Source organism: Littorina saxatilis, linkage group LG14, assembly GCF_037325665.1.
Source record: "Littorina saxatilis isolate snail1 linkage group LG14, US_GU_Lsax_2.0, whole genome shotgun sequence".
Lineage (NCBI taxonomy): Eukaryota > Metazoa > Mollusca > Gastropoda > Littorinimorpha > Littorinidae > Littorina > Littorina saxatilis.
The window spans coordinates 43,345,463-43,358,735 of record NC_090258.1 but is presented as its reverse complement, the minus strand read 5'-3'; the positions used below and the strand labels follow the sequence as shown (position 1 = coordinate 43,358,735).

The 13,273-nt window shown below is 38.4% G+C and overlaps 1 protein-coding gene and 2 long non-coding RNA genes across 3 annotated transcripts in view; 1 reads left to right on the top strand and 2 right to left on the bottom strand.

Annotated features, from left to right (window-relative positions):
- Nucleotides 1–13,273, bottom strand: part of LOC138947830 (ataxin-7-like protein 3) — a 51,023-nt gene that overhangs the window by 19,260 nt on the left and 18,490 nt on the right. The gene's annotated exons all lie outside the window — the stretch shown is intronic.
- LOC138947831 (uncharacterized) lies at nucleotides 294–3,698 on the top strand. Its single transcript, XR_011449834.1, has 4 exons — nucleotides 294–514; nucleotides 1,747–1,857; nucleotides 2,740–2,819; nucleotides 3,620–3,698. It is a non-coding gene; the product is annotated as an uncharacterized lncRNA (long non-coding RNA).
- LOC138947832 (uncharacterized) lies at nucleotides 2,254–9,014 on the bottom strand. The gene is made up of 2 exons (XR_011449835.1): nucleotides 8,921–9,014; nucleotides 2,254–3,697 (listed from the first exon to the last, which is right to left on the bottom strand). It is a non-coding gene; the product is annotated as an uncharacterized lncRNA (long non-coding RNA).

Sequence of the window (13,273 nt, the reverse complement as noted above, 5' to 3'; positions counted from 1 at the left end):
ACTATCCATTTTTGCTACACCATAGTAGTATAGCTGAGTACATAGCTGCACAATTCTGGCAGGGCCCAGATCGTTGTTAACAATGACAGCTTTGTATACCATGTTTATTGTCTTTTACAAAGACATTATAGTTAAATAGTCTTTTATGTTTTTTTTATTTGTTCGACCTTCTTAGGATTATGGAGTTTTATGCACTGCCTTTTATAGTTAACTAAATTTTTGTATTTGAAATAGTCCATTGTAGTCGGTGTAGGCCTTAAAGATAGGGTGTCCGCCAGAAAAAGGCCTTCAGATCGCTCTAAAAGCTTTACCAGAAGATTCTGCGTGACGAATAATGTTACCACACAGAAGGACTAACTTAACTTTGCAAAATTAAGAGTTTGGGAAGTTGAATCAATTGTCGTAATATCAAAGGAAAATGCACTCTTGTGATGTGTTCCGTGGGTGGTGTCCCTTGATTCGAGACAACATGGCGACTATCAGGGAACGTTTTGACGAATTGGAGACTGACCAGGTAAGTGTCGGATTTGTAGACCACAGGAAATGTTGTTTATAATCAAATAGGGCTTTCAATACAACAGTCAGTATTAGTGTAAAAGTTGATCCCAGCAGGACTGCAAAGAAATCTTGTAAGGCGAGTCATTTCGAACCATTTGGTTGGTATGATGAGATGGATACATGTCAGTAAGTTCGTCAAACGGTAGATTCGTCACCGGTCCCCGGTAACTTCGCCACAGTAGTCCGAGCGCGGCTGTAATGTAATGGTAATACAACCTTGCACCTCCCCCCCCCCCCCTTTCTCTCTCTCTCCCCCTCCCCCCCTCTCTCTCCCCCTCTCCCCCTCTCTCTCTCTCCATTCACAGAGCATATATGTGATGTTGTGCGTATTTATTTTGTATCTCTTTTTTCTTTGAGTAGGTGAAGTACACAATATAAAATGGCATTTTCATTCTCTCTCTCTCTTAAAAATGTGAATCTTGAATCTCTCCCACAAATCAAACATCTGAAAGCATAAGCTCTAAGCATAAACACCCGCCCACCCTGCCGGTATCTTCGTCACCCGTGACGAATCTACCGTGTGACGAACTTACTGGTAGCCGATGAGATCACTTGTTTTCAGCTACTAGAGGCAGTAGAACGAGGACGTCAGCCGGCTTTGCATATGGTTTATCCCACACAAACTTAATACTGACTTTTCCCCTCCCCTCCAAAGTGCTGCTGATCGAACTTTGGACCATTGTAACGCTTGAAATTCGTGGAGAAACATCCAATCTGAAGTTAATTTTGGCTGACGTCTTTCCGATACGGCGATAGCTCAATCAGTGAATGTGTGTAGATCATGGATTGGAAAATCAAGGACTTGCCTTCTGAAATAATTATAAGACTCTGCATTTGCACTGTTACTCTTTTGATAATATATATATAGATGCATTTTTTTTTTAGCTACAATTCATACCACTGGAATAAACACAACAGTAAACTAAAAGTAAAAATGTGCTTTGCTTGCAAGAGTGAGTAGAACAGAAAATACTAATTATCACACCCATTTTAAAAGCAGAAATTCTACTCGCACTAGTAAAGCTTATGAGAACTGAATTTTATTTGTTCAATGGGCAGTCAATAGAGAATGAATCATGCTCTTCAAAGTCAAGTGAGCTTTTCTTGATGATAATAGGTTTGATACAGATACTGTAAATTGAGTAAGGATGAAGTATGAGAACTGTAAACTCTTCTCGTTCCGTCTAGGCTATGGAAGTTTCGCTTCCAGCAGAACATGCTGTCCTTACTAGTGCTAGAGGGCGGCAGGAGAGGAAGAGGTGCGGACAGAAAGTGATCTGCTGAGGAACCAATTTGAAGGTAAATCAGGATTAGTTTTAGTCCTTTTCCTAGTACTTTCCATGCACGGGTTCACACACACACACACACACACACACGCATGTATACACAGAATCATGAATGACAATAGCACTTGCACAAATAGTTATATAAGAAATAATAGGGTGAACTTTGATGACAATAACAGAAGATATTCTTTTCTTGGGTGAAGAGTATAATGGGGATTTCAGTTATAATTATGGCAAGGATAGAAGTGTGCTGTGCATCTGTCTGTCAAAAGGGCCCACCAACATTTTGTTTCCTCTGAAGAGCAATATACCACAGTTGTGTGATATAATTGTACGTGCAAGAATGCCTTTTGTAAAAAAAATTCCTGATAACATAGTGAGACACACAGAAATGCAATCGACAACACCCTTGTGACATCATTGTTTATTTTGCTGTCATTAAAATGATCCATTCATTGTTATTATACATTCATCAGAATACTTTCCTATAATTTACATGGAATGTATCCTGTGAGGAAATACACAAGTACAGGTTGTAACAAAACACTCTCCTCTGAATTGTTTAAGGTTTCAAGGGAAAATGTGCTAGATGTAATATGAGAACATTAGATGAGGTAAAATTTACAAACAATTAAAAAAAAAGCAAGTGTGAAAAATCACACGTCAATATAAAAAAATGAATGTGCTTTACAAAACTGTACTTTCTTTTCTTTTGAAATAGTCAGTTTAAAATTTAAAAAACACACCATTGTTCATAAGAAATACTTTGCAAGTTTTGCTCATCGTTCAGGTTAGTGGTGTGTTATGACTCGTTTATGCCTGGTTCAAGCAGGCATAGTTGTAAAAATGGGTATTGACTGATTTAAAAGTGAAATAACAATCTTTCCACTTCCAGAAACTTATCCAGGAACCAGGCCAGGAGAAACTCCAAGCCCTAGCCTCTAAATGGTGAAGCTGAATGCTGGCCTTATGACAGTAAGTACCTATTCCTTGTGTGAGATTTGCTCTAAATCCTCTGCAAGTGCAAGCAGACAGTTGCCACTATTAAAATATTTTTAAAAAAACTCTGAAATAATTCTGTCTGAGAATACGGTTAAAATAACAGTTTATAAACATAAATCAGAGAAAGTAACCTTACAAATAAGGGGGCATAAAAAAGAGGGTTTCTGTACAGTACATGGGTACACTGGGCACGAGCTATGAAAAGGAAAGGTGTACCAGAATTCAAATGTCTTGGAGAAATGTGTACAAATGAGGCAAAACTCGCCTCTGACAAAATGGATATGATGCAAAACAACATGTTTAAATAATCAAGTATTAGAAGATTATTTCAAGGAGAGGGTGACATATAGTATATGTGTCTCAAGAGACAATCATGTGCAATTCATTCCAAGAAGCTAAAGATATGTTACAGGTGCCTCTACACAAATATTCACAATGTCCCAGGACAGTCTTGTTTTACTAACCAGTGTCATCACTCATGTACATTTCTTCTTCTGTGTTCGATATAATCTATATTAAATTGCTTTCTGTTTTATATACCTGCCTCAACTCTGTTCTATCATACTGGAAAGCCTGTACCGTCACAGGTGTATATCCACCCCCTCCCCACACACACACACCAAGACATGCTCTATTACATAAATTACAATTTCTTCTTTCTCATTATTTTCTCCAATTTTCTTAAATTTGGTGCATATTTTTTTTAACAATTTTAATGTTTAAATCTGAATCAAGTTTTGTCACTGAAAGATGATTTTCTGTTTACACTCCAGGATTTCGATGCACTGGTGGTTGGTGCTGGATGAGAGTTTCCTTTCACATGCTTGGCCCAGAGAAGCGACGCCCTCGTCCTGGAAGAAGCAGAAGAGGGAGACATCAATAAAACACAACACTATGCTGCTTACAGACAATTTATTTTGTGCAAATATGGTTATTTGGGAGAACGAGTCCAAATAGCCAGATACAGTTAATGTGTGTGGGCCATAAGGAAACAAGAAGGGCAAAGCCCATACGACTCACATGCTTGACCTAAACCTAGCAATGACATCATACACTAAGAACTGCTTTACACATTTTTCCTACCAAAATACATGTGACCTTGACCCAAGGTCAAGGTCATCCAAGGTCATGCAACACAAAGCTGTTAATTCAAGACATAGGAAGTACAATGGTGCTTATTGGCTCTTTTTACCATGAGATATGGTCACTTTTAGTGGTTCACTACCTTATTTTGGTCACATTTCATAAGGGTCAAAGAGACCTTGACCTTGATCATATGTGACCAAATGTGTCTCATGATGAAAGCATAACATGTGCCCCACATAATTTTTAAGTTTGAAACAGTTATCTTCCATAGTTCAGGGTCAAGGTCACTTCAAAATATGTATACAATCCAACTTTGAAGAGCCCCTGTGACCTTGACCTTGAAGCAAGGTAAACCAAACTGGTATCAAAAGATGGGGCTTACTTTGCCCTATATATCATATATAGGTGAGGTATTCAATCTCAAAAACTTCAGAGAAAATGGGAAAAATGTGAAAAATACCTGTTTTTTAGACAACATTTATGGCCCCTGCGACCTTGACCTTGAAGCAAGGTCAAGATGCTATGTATGTTTTTTGGGGCCTTGTCATCATACACCATCTTGCCAAATTTGGTACTAATAGACTGAATAGTGTCCAAGAAATATCCAACGTTAAAGTTTTCCGGACGGCCGGACGGACGTCCGGACGGCCGGACGGACGTCCGGACGGACGGACGGACGGACGACTCGGGTGAGTACATAGACTCACTTTTGCTTCGCATGTGAGTCAAAAATGTACCGATCCAGCTGGCCAGTACACAGGCTATATATGCTGGTCGCCTGTGCTAAGTACAGAGTTGTGTCAAAAGTCATGCATGTTGAAAAGGTGAATTTAGAGCGAAGGTTTAGATCACCCCAAAGAAAAATCACATAAACCAGTCCGGGTGGCCGGGTGGTAACGCACTTGCGCTCGGAAGCGAGAGGTTGCGAGTTCGACCCTGGGTCAGGGCGTTAGCAGTTTTCTCCCCCCTTTCCTAACCTAGGCAGGGATGTCGTTAGGCGTCAGGCATAGACCGATTGAAAGGCTCAAATGTCCGATTCACATAGCAGCATGGCGGTCTGATGTCCTATCATTTTGAACTGAGCGCTGTCATTCTCCGATAAGAACACCATTCCTTCGGACAGCGTGATATTCGATATTTTCCATTCAAGATACACATTGTCCAAAATTGACCGAGCACTCTCGCCTACAGGTGCACTGAAGTCGTGTAGTGCTGATCTTGCGTTTTTGGGAATTCCAAACCGTTTGCAATATGAGCCGTTTGGGTACAACCGTCTGCAGCACACTAAAGTTTAGGAGTACGGGAGACAACTCCAACTGACTATAAGTCTTGCGTCTGCTTTTGGTTTCAGTTTAAGAAATTTTGACGAAGCGCATTGAATTATGCCACCGAATTAAAACTAATAGGCCTGCCAAAGATCAACAAAAGCTGAAGACCTTTGGCTTTTCAACGGCATCCTGTGCTACATTTCGGTCAAAAACAGGTGAAAACGCGACGAGCGTCACAAGAATGACAGTGCCAATGACAGTGTCGCATTGGAAACTGACACAGCCACGGAAAGAGACGTTTTGTATTTTGGGACTGCTGCCGGAAGGAGACCGTAATATATGGTTTCATCACTGTCAACTGGTTACAGAAAAAATTGTCTGCTCCAGTGAGCGGTGAAACCAAACGGTTGATTATCATGCGACACTTTTGTCATATTTAGAGTTGTTTGCACAGTAAATACAGCCGCGAAAAATAGCTCGCTTGAAACTGTCTTGCATATCAATTCCTTTGTAATTTATAAATTACCAAAAAAAAACATTAAAAATCATTATCGACGATCTCGAATCTGCTTATTGTTCACAGAACCCACTGTATATTTACCACTGGGTTACATTTTCATTCCTATTTGCTGATGTGTAAAAAAAAATTTTGTACTGTGCACACTATTTACTCGAGTCAGTAGTTGCGGGTAAAATTGATCCCTGTTTTGAATTTTGTGGAATCATTTTGCGACATATCGATAAAGTCACGAGACAAAGAACATCAACAAAGACCAAATGGGCAATCATGTACATTTTTGCGGGGTGTAACGGAGATCAACTTTGTCTTTATAAGAATAGGAATCACATCATCTTAAACTCTACACATGGTGACAACTGCAACGCGTGTGTCACACAGCATGACAAATAAAAAAGAGCCCCTGCAATGAATATTCCATGCTTAGTCCTATTTATCAGTTTTGGTGGCGCTGATTCGGCAAATGAAATGTTTTAATTATGTTGTGCTGGCTTGCAGCCCAAGAGAGATATTAAACAAAAGCAAATGTATTTCTTCAGGCCTAACCATCATAATGCCATATATGCATGGTGATCTGTAAACTTTTGTTCTCTGTGCACAATGCATGTGTAAACATTTTGTTGTTCGCAGAACGCAGAACCAATTTCACATTTTAACCCTGAGGCTGGTTGTCGCGACATATGTCGCGCTACTTTAGGTATACTGTCACCTGGTTGTCACGACACATGTCGCGCTACTGGCTGAGTCTGTTTGGTCGGTTCCTATTACCTCCCATGTATGCGAAAACCTATAATATTATGACCGTTTTTTGTTATTTTTCTCTCTGTTAATTCACCAGTGGCTATGTAACATGTGTTACAGAATTGCACCAGTGTAAGAGTTAACATTTTATTTTTCACTCACATGTTTGCTGAAGTGTACAAATTTTGTTCCATTTAGTGCTGTTTTTTTCCCGTCTCAAGACATATATGGTGATGTGTTCAACTATTGTTCTCTGGGCACATTTTTTTGCACATTTATGTCCCTCACTTATGTCAATGTAGCCGCTAATTTGTTTAAGTCCAGTCAATCGTACAAACGTTTCATTGTGGGTGACTCGAGCTGTCGGGGTACTGCGACGAGATATCTTTCCCAATTATATGATTGGTGTTATATATTCTTTTACACATTTTAACTAGCATTCATCATCTTGGTTGAACTTGAAGCGTGACAAAATGATTTTGTCACATTGATTGAATTTTCAGACTGTCCACATTGACTGAAATCTAAGAAAAGGGCACAATTTAACGCTGTTTTATTCTTTCCCAATTATATGATTTGTTATTGTTCACAGAACCCACTGTATATTTACCACTGGGTTACTTTTTCATTCCTATTTGCTAATGTGTCAAACTTTTTTTTGTACTGTGCACACTATTTGCTCATTTAATGCTGTGTTTATTTCACTCCCATGTGTCATATTTTCAGAGATTTCGGTCAATGTAGCCACTTTTTGACTCACATGCGAAGCAAAAGTGAGTCTATGTACTCACCCGAGTCGTCCGTCCGTCCGTCCGGAAAACTTTAACGTTGGATATTTCTTGGACACTATTCAGTCTATCAGTACCAAATTTGGCAAGATGGTGTATGATGACAAGGCCCCAAAAAACATACATAGCATCTTGACCTTGCTTCAAGGTCAAGGTCGCAGGGGCCATAAATGTTGTCTAAAAAACAGGTATTTTTCACATTTTTCACATTTTCTCTGAAGTTTTTGAGATTGAATACCTCACCTATATATGATATATAGGGCAAAGTAAGCCCCATCTTTTGATACCAGTTTGGTTTACCTTGCTTCAAGGTCAAGGTCACAGGAGCTCTTCAAAGTTGGATTGTATACATATTTTGAAGTGACCTTGACCCTGAACTATGGAAGATAACTGTTTCAAACTTAAAAATTATGTGGGGCACATGTTATGCTTTCATCATGAGACACATTTGGTCACATATGATCAAGGTCAAGGTCACTTTGACCCTTATGAAATGTGACCAAAATAAGGTAGTGAACCACTAAAAGTGACCATATCTCATGGTAGAAAGGGCCAATAAGCACCATTGTACTTCCTATGTCTTGAATTAACAGCTTTGTGTTGCATGACCTTGGATGACCTTGACCTTGGGTCAAGGTCACATGTATTTTGGTAGGAAAAATGTGTAAAGCAGTTCTTAGTGTATGATGTCATTGCTAGGTTTAGTTATTTGATGTCAAGCATGTGAGTCGTATGGGCTTTGCCCTTCTTGTTTTGTTTGGCCGCATTTAGCCTTTCCTTCGTAAATGTCTGTCTTCACCAAACTGTAGATTCTTGCATTACTAATGGCGAGCAGCTATGCAAGAAAACAAAGAAAGTGTATTCAAGCTCCGAGCCGGGTAAAAAGAAAATATCACTACATTGACCGAAATTTCAGAAAGCGTCACATGTTTGCTGCTGTGTAAATGGTTTGCAGTTCATTGCACATTGAACGCTCCTTTTCTTAGGTTTGATGTTTTATCACATTTTGTTGTTCTGTGTGTGCTAGCGCTTTTTTGGAGTAACTTTGTCGCAATTACTTCTAAATTTAATATGTTACTGTTGTCACTGCACAAGTCATGGCCAATCCACCACTGTGCCCTTTTTTATCTCTCCCAATAAATATATGGCATTTTGTTCTGTAGGCGCTTGCCATTGCACATTGAACACGTTTTTGTTGTTTCTTATTCATAATTAACTCTGTAATTAATGAAGAAGAAAAAATCCCATGCGGAGCACGGGTATTACTAGTAAATTATAATACATTACATAAAGCTCTAAATATGTAAAAATATCGGTTTCCTTGCCAGACAAGGAAACTCAAGGCATCCTGTCAGGGAGAGAGTGAGCTGAACTCATTTTGACCTGAGTTCAGGATGATGGTAGAGAGCATAGCAAATTTGAACAAACAGTCCCTGCTTTTGAATTTTTGAAGAAGCACAGGAAAAATGTTTTTTCTTTGTATTTATCTAGACTTTCTACATTTAGAGTTTTTATTCAATCTATCCCGCACCTCACATTTTAACAGTTTCCACAATTTGACTGAACTGATGTTTATTTAAAATTTAATTTGAACTATCATTTATTCGAGTCTAAAACGTCTGAAAGAGTTACAATGTGTCCTTTTTGCTGATCAAAAACTGTTATTATATGTACCTGAAATTTCAGTAGTTGGGGATGTTTCTCAGGAAGTATTTGCTCATCTTGTAGAGCCTTCAAAGCAGGTCTCCATGACTGCATACCCTAGGTCCCTGGGGCCAGTTTCATATACGCGCTCTTAGGCGTTCCTAGGAATAGGGCCTTAAGAGCTCTTAGCTGAGAGTGGGACGAAAGTTAGGAACGACTCGTTTCATGAACCATCTCAGGGGTCACTCTTTGCTAAGAGCAGCAAAGCGATATTTTTTAGTTGCGTATAAGATTGGTTGCGTCACGTCCGATTGAAAGTCACAACATCCGGCGAAAGCAGACGAAAAGCAGACGACACCACACGGATCCAAACAACGCAAGGACACATTTACAGAGAGAGAAATGTTAACCCTCCTTGCGGATGTCAACGAAAGCAACGCGATAGTGGAGGCTAGTTTTTGTAGCTCGTCACGAAACGAATAAAATACGAGCCTTGCATGGTACAGTACATAGATCTAGATCTGAATGACGTCCTTGAAATCATCCGCAATGAATTTTCTCGGCCTCAAAATTGTTAATAACTTCTACATCTGCAAACCGAATCACTTGATATTTGGTGTGCAAAAACTTCATCCTATGCATGACCCTTGTACAAATTGACACATTTATAGATTAAATGGTCTGACTTTTGTGCATTTTCAAAAAAGGTTGCCAAATTCGGGGATCGACTCAACAGTACGAGGTTTGAATTGTTCAGTAACCGAACTATACCCGATTTCAGCACTCAAGATTGTTACATTTGGGATAAATTGAATGACATATAGTATACATGAATCAATATTAGACAGTCAGTTATTTGAATATAGCCATAACAAGCAGGATCAGGGCATTTCCAATGGATGAATGCGTTCCTGTCATTAATGAATTTTGCGCGGCATTGCGAAAGTGTAACTCAACTGTACAATGAAGTTTGTTTTTTTCTCAGTCATTTGAGTTTAGCAAATATGTTCATAGTTGTTGTGCATGCACTTTAGTTCATCCACGACCATTCTACACAGTTTCGAGTCTCTAGGTATTATGATCAGAATTTACCTTTTATCCAAAATGTGTTTCAAATTACGCCTCCGAAATTGTCAGTGGCACGAAAGCTTTGCTGTTTAGGGAGCTGTAACTGCTTTCTTTAGGTCACCGATGATCTAGGGAGTGAAGGGGGTGTTTGTCAGACATCCAGACAATCCAAAAGGTAAAAGTTTGGAGGGTTTAAATCAGGTAAATATTGCTACCGCTAAATGTCAAACCTTGTTCTGTTGAGACAATAGCCAAATTTAGAAACTTTGTTTCGAAATTGCACAAATGTCATACCATTTGATCTACAACAGTTGCCACTGAAGGGAAGGGTCATGCATAGGCTGAAGTTTATGTCCCCCAAATATATAGTGATCCGGTTAAGACAACATTATGTGAGTGTGTGTGTGTGTGAGTGTGTGTGTGTTTGCTTGATCTGCACCTTGCATCGATCTGCGTGAGGCATTGCTGACAGATTCAGATAGGGAGGGGTATTTTGCGACTGTATTTTGTTTTCGGTGTGTGTTAGGTCAAAGTTGTTAAACTTATCTTGCGTCTTTGTCATGCAATTGTGACGTAAATGAAAGGAAAGTGTATTTCATTCAGACAATCAAAGACTGGGTGTCAAAATATGTGTGGGTGTTTTTGTTTTTGCTTAGATATGAATTATTTTCTGTACTTGTGAAGACATTGACTCTGCATTAATCAGCCGTGGTAGATCAGTCATACTGGAGAGAGAGAGAGAGAGAGAGAGAGAGAGAGAGAGAGAGAGAGAGAGAGAGAGAGAGAGAGAGAGAGAGAGAGAGAGAGAGAGCATTGGTCAGCATATCCTACCGATGGTCATTTCAGTGAGAAAGCATTGTTTGTGTTATAAACGTGTTCATATCTTGACACAGACATACAAGCACACACACAGACTTTTATCCACAAGCAGTTTGCAAATGCCAACAGCAAGCATGGAACCCAACAAAACGTCATTAAAATCTTCTGATCATTCACATCTGTCTTTATTTCAATGCGATGCATCAATTTTCACCACAACTTAACACGAGAAATAGCAGGGTTACATTGTTTGACCTTTTTCTGGTTACCTTTTACATACCTTCCTTACACTGTAATTTAAAGCATCATAAACACCAACATGAATACGTTTATATTTGTACATTGGATAATTGCAGACTAGGACTAGGAGGTTTTTTGTGGATTACATTCAGTCACTGACACCTGTGATCATCCAAAATTTAATCAATCAAAACTGCCTTTAGACATGTACCTAAAAGTAATGATTTTTACTTTCATACTTTCCAGATAGCAATAAATGCCATAAATACTGCATTACGAATCCCATAATGTACATGGGGTGGTTAACAAGATAGTTTGCATAACAAGGATATCTTTAAAGAGAGCTGTATCATATACACAGAGGATGGTCAGGTGAAACCTTAAAATAGATTACGAACATATTCTTCATTTGAAAGAGACAATTTCAAAAGGCACACCCCTCCGCCAAGTGTTTGTCCAAGTGTAAGACTTGTCTTATTCCATCAATCCATGCAAAAGACAGTCCAGATCTGTGATGATGAGAACAATTCTTTGAACGGGAAAGATTGTGTCTTTAAAAAATAAGCACCATGTCAAAATGTTTACTTGCACAATTTCACAATGAGTCAGGCTGTTTAAAGTTAATGCGATACAGTATCAGATAGTAGACATGTACATTAATATTTAAAGCATAAGGTATGTATTTAGTTTTTACCTGAAAAAAGTTCAACCTGTAAAATCATTTCCTAATATGTTTGATAGTTTTTGCTTGTTATAGAACAATGTTTAAAAAGAATTAGTATTATTAAAAAACATTATTCTTGGGCCTGTTGCTCCAAATTCATGGGGTGACTGTGAGTTAAGATATTTTTATTTACTTATTGTTTCTTTTTATATTGGTTTGGGAAACAGCTACCAGCTTGTTTATGGCTATGTGAGACAAAGTTACAAACACAATTGTCTGATCAACCTTGATCTTGTTCATGCAAGGTAGGTAATACTATGGCCATTGCATATACACTCTGCCAAAATATTGTTGCACCCATTTTCGTACCCCTACTAGAAAAATCATTCCCGTGTCAATTCATTCAAACTTTCTTTGTCATTAAAGGCCATCGAGTGGGCTATCTCGCACACTTTTGGAATCAAAGATTTAATTTATATGGGTTACACGATCGCCTCTTATTTAAGGGTACAGTGGAACCACCCTTTTAAGACCCCCCTAATTGAAGACTCCCTCCTTGTTAAGGCATTGATTTTTCAGACTTTCTGTTCACAAAATTACCCCCATTTTAAGACTCCCTCTTTTTAAAGACCCGATTTTCTCAGATTTTTTGAGGTCTTAAAAGGGAGGTTCCACTGTACCCCAGAAATCGACCCTAGAAAAACGTTAGGCACCAATAATACATTGAAGAAAATTCAGAATAGGCACACTTTGACAACTTTTACATACGGGGAGAAAGCCAAATCATTTATTTTGCCTTAAATGTCACAGAACGTTTGAATGAATGAACACGGAAACTAATGCTTTAGTTAGGGTACGAAAATGGGTGCAATAAGCTTTGTTTGAAGGTTTTTAATTTATAATAAACATATCACTGAAATGCTGCGAAAGAAACTCTACTGCTTTTTGTGGGCAGATGCAAAATAAAATGAGAAAGAAAAACAACAACATTAACTTAATTTAGCATCGTGGTCAATCAGTGTAAAATTGTCAACACTATATCCTTCTAGCATGTTTTTGTTGCTGTTGCTACATTCATATCGTGAACTATTCATGAAACTAAAAATATCACATAAAACCTGGTTAAGTTTGCCTTCAAAGTGTGTATGATTCAGAATTACTAGTTACTGTGTGTTGAACAAGGTTGGAGTCAAAATCAAATATAAAAAAATCGTCATATCGCACTATCCCCTCTCTTTTTACGCAGGTCACTGAATTAATAATTTTACATGGAATTTTTTTTTTTAAACTCGACATCATCAGCAACACCAGCCCGAAAATCAACGAGGCTATGAATTTCATCGTAATTGAATACACTGGATACCAAAAGTCAATGGACACAGTGATCAAAATGGTGCATATTCCAACAGAAGTTGAGGGCAGAAGCTACCATAAAATACACCGTTTTTTCTCTTCAAGTCATTTGACCATAACATTCATGAAACAGAACAGTTTGTGTTAAAATTTGGTGTGCATTAGCTTCAATGTACGTAGAATGATAATATATGGTCCAAAATTGTTTTTCCCCTTAGATTGTCTGTAGTAAAAATTAT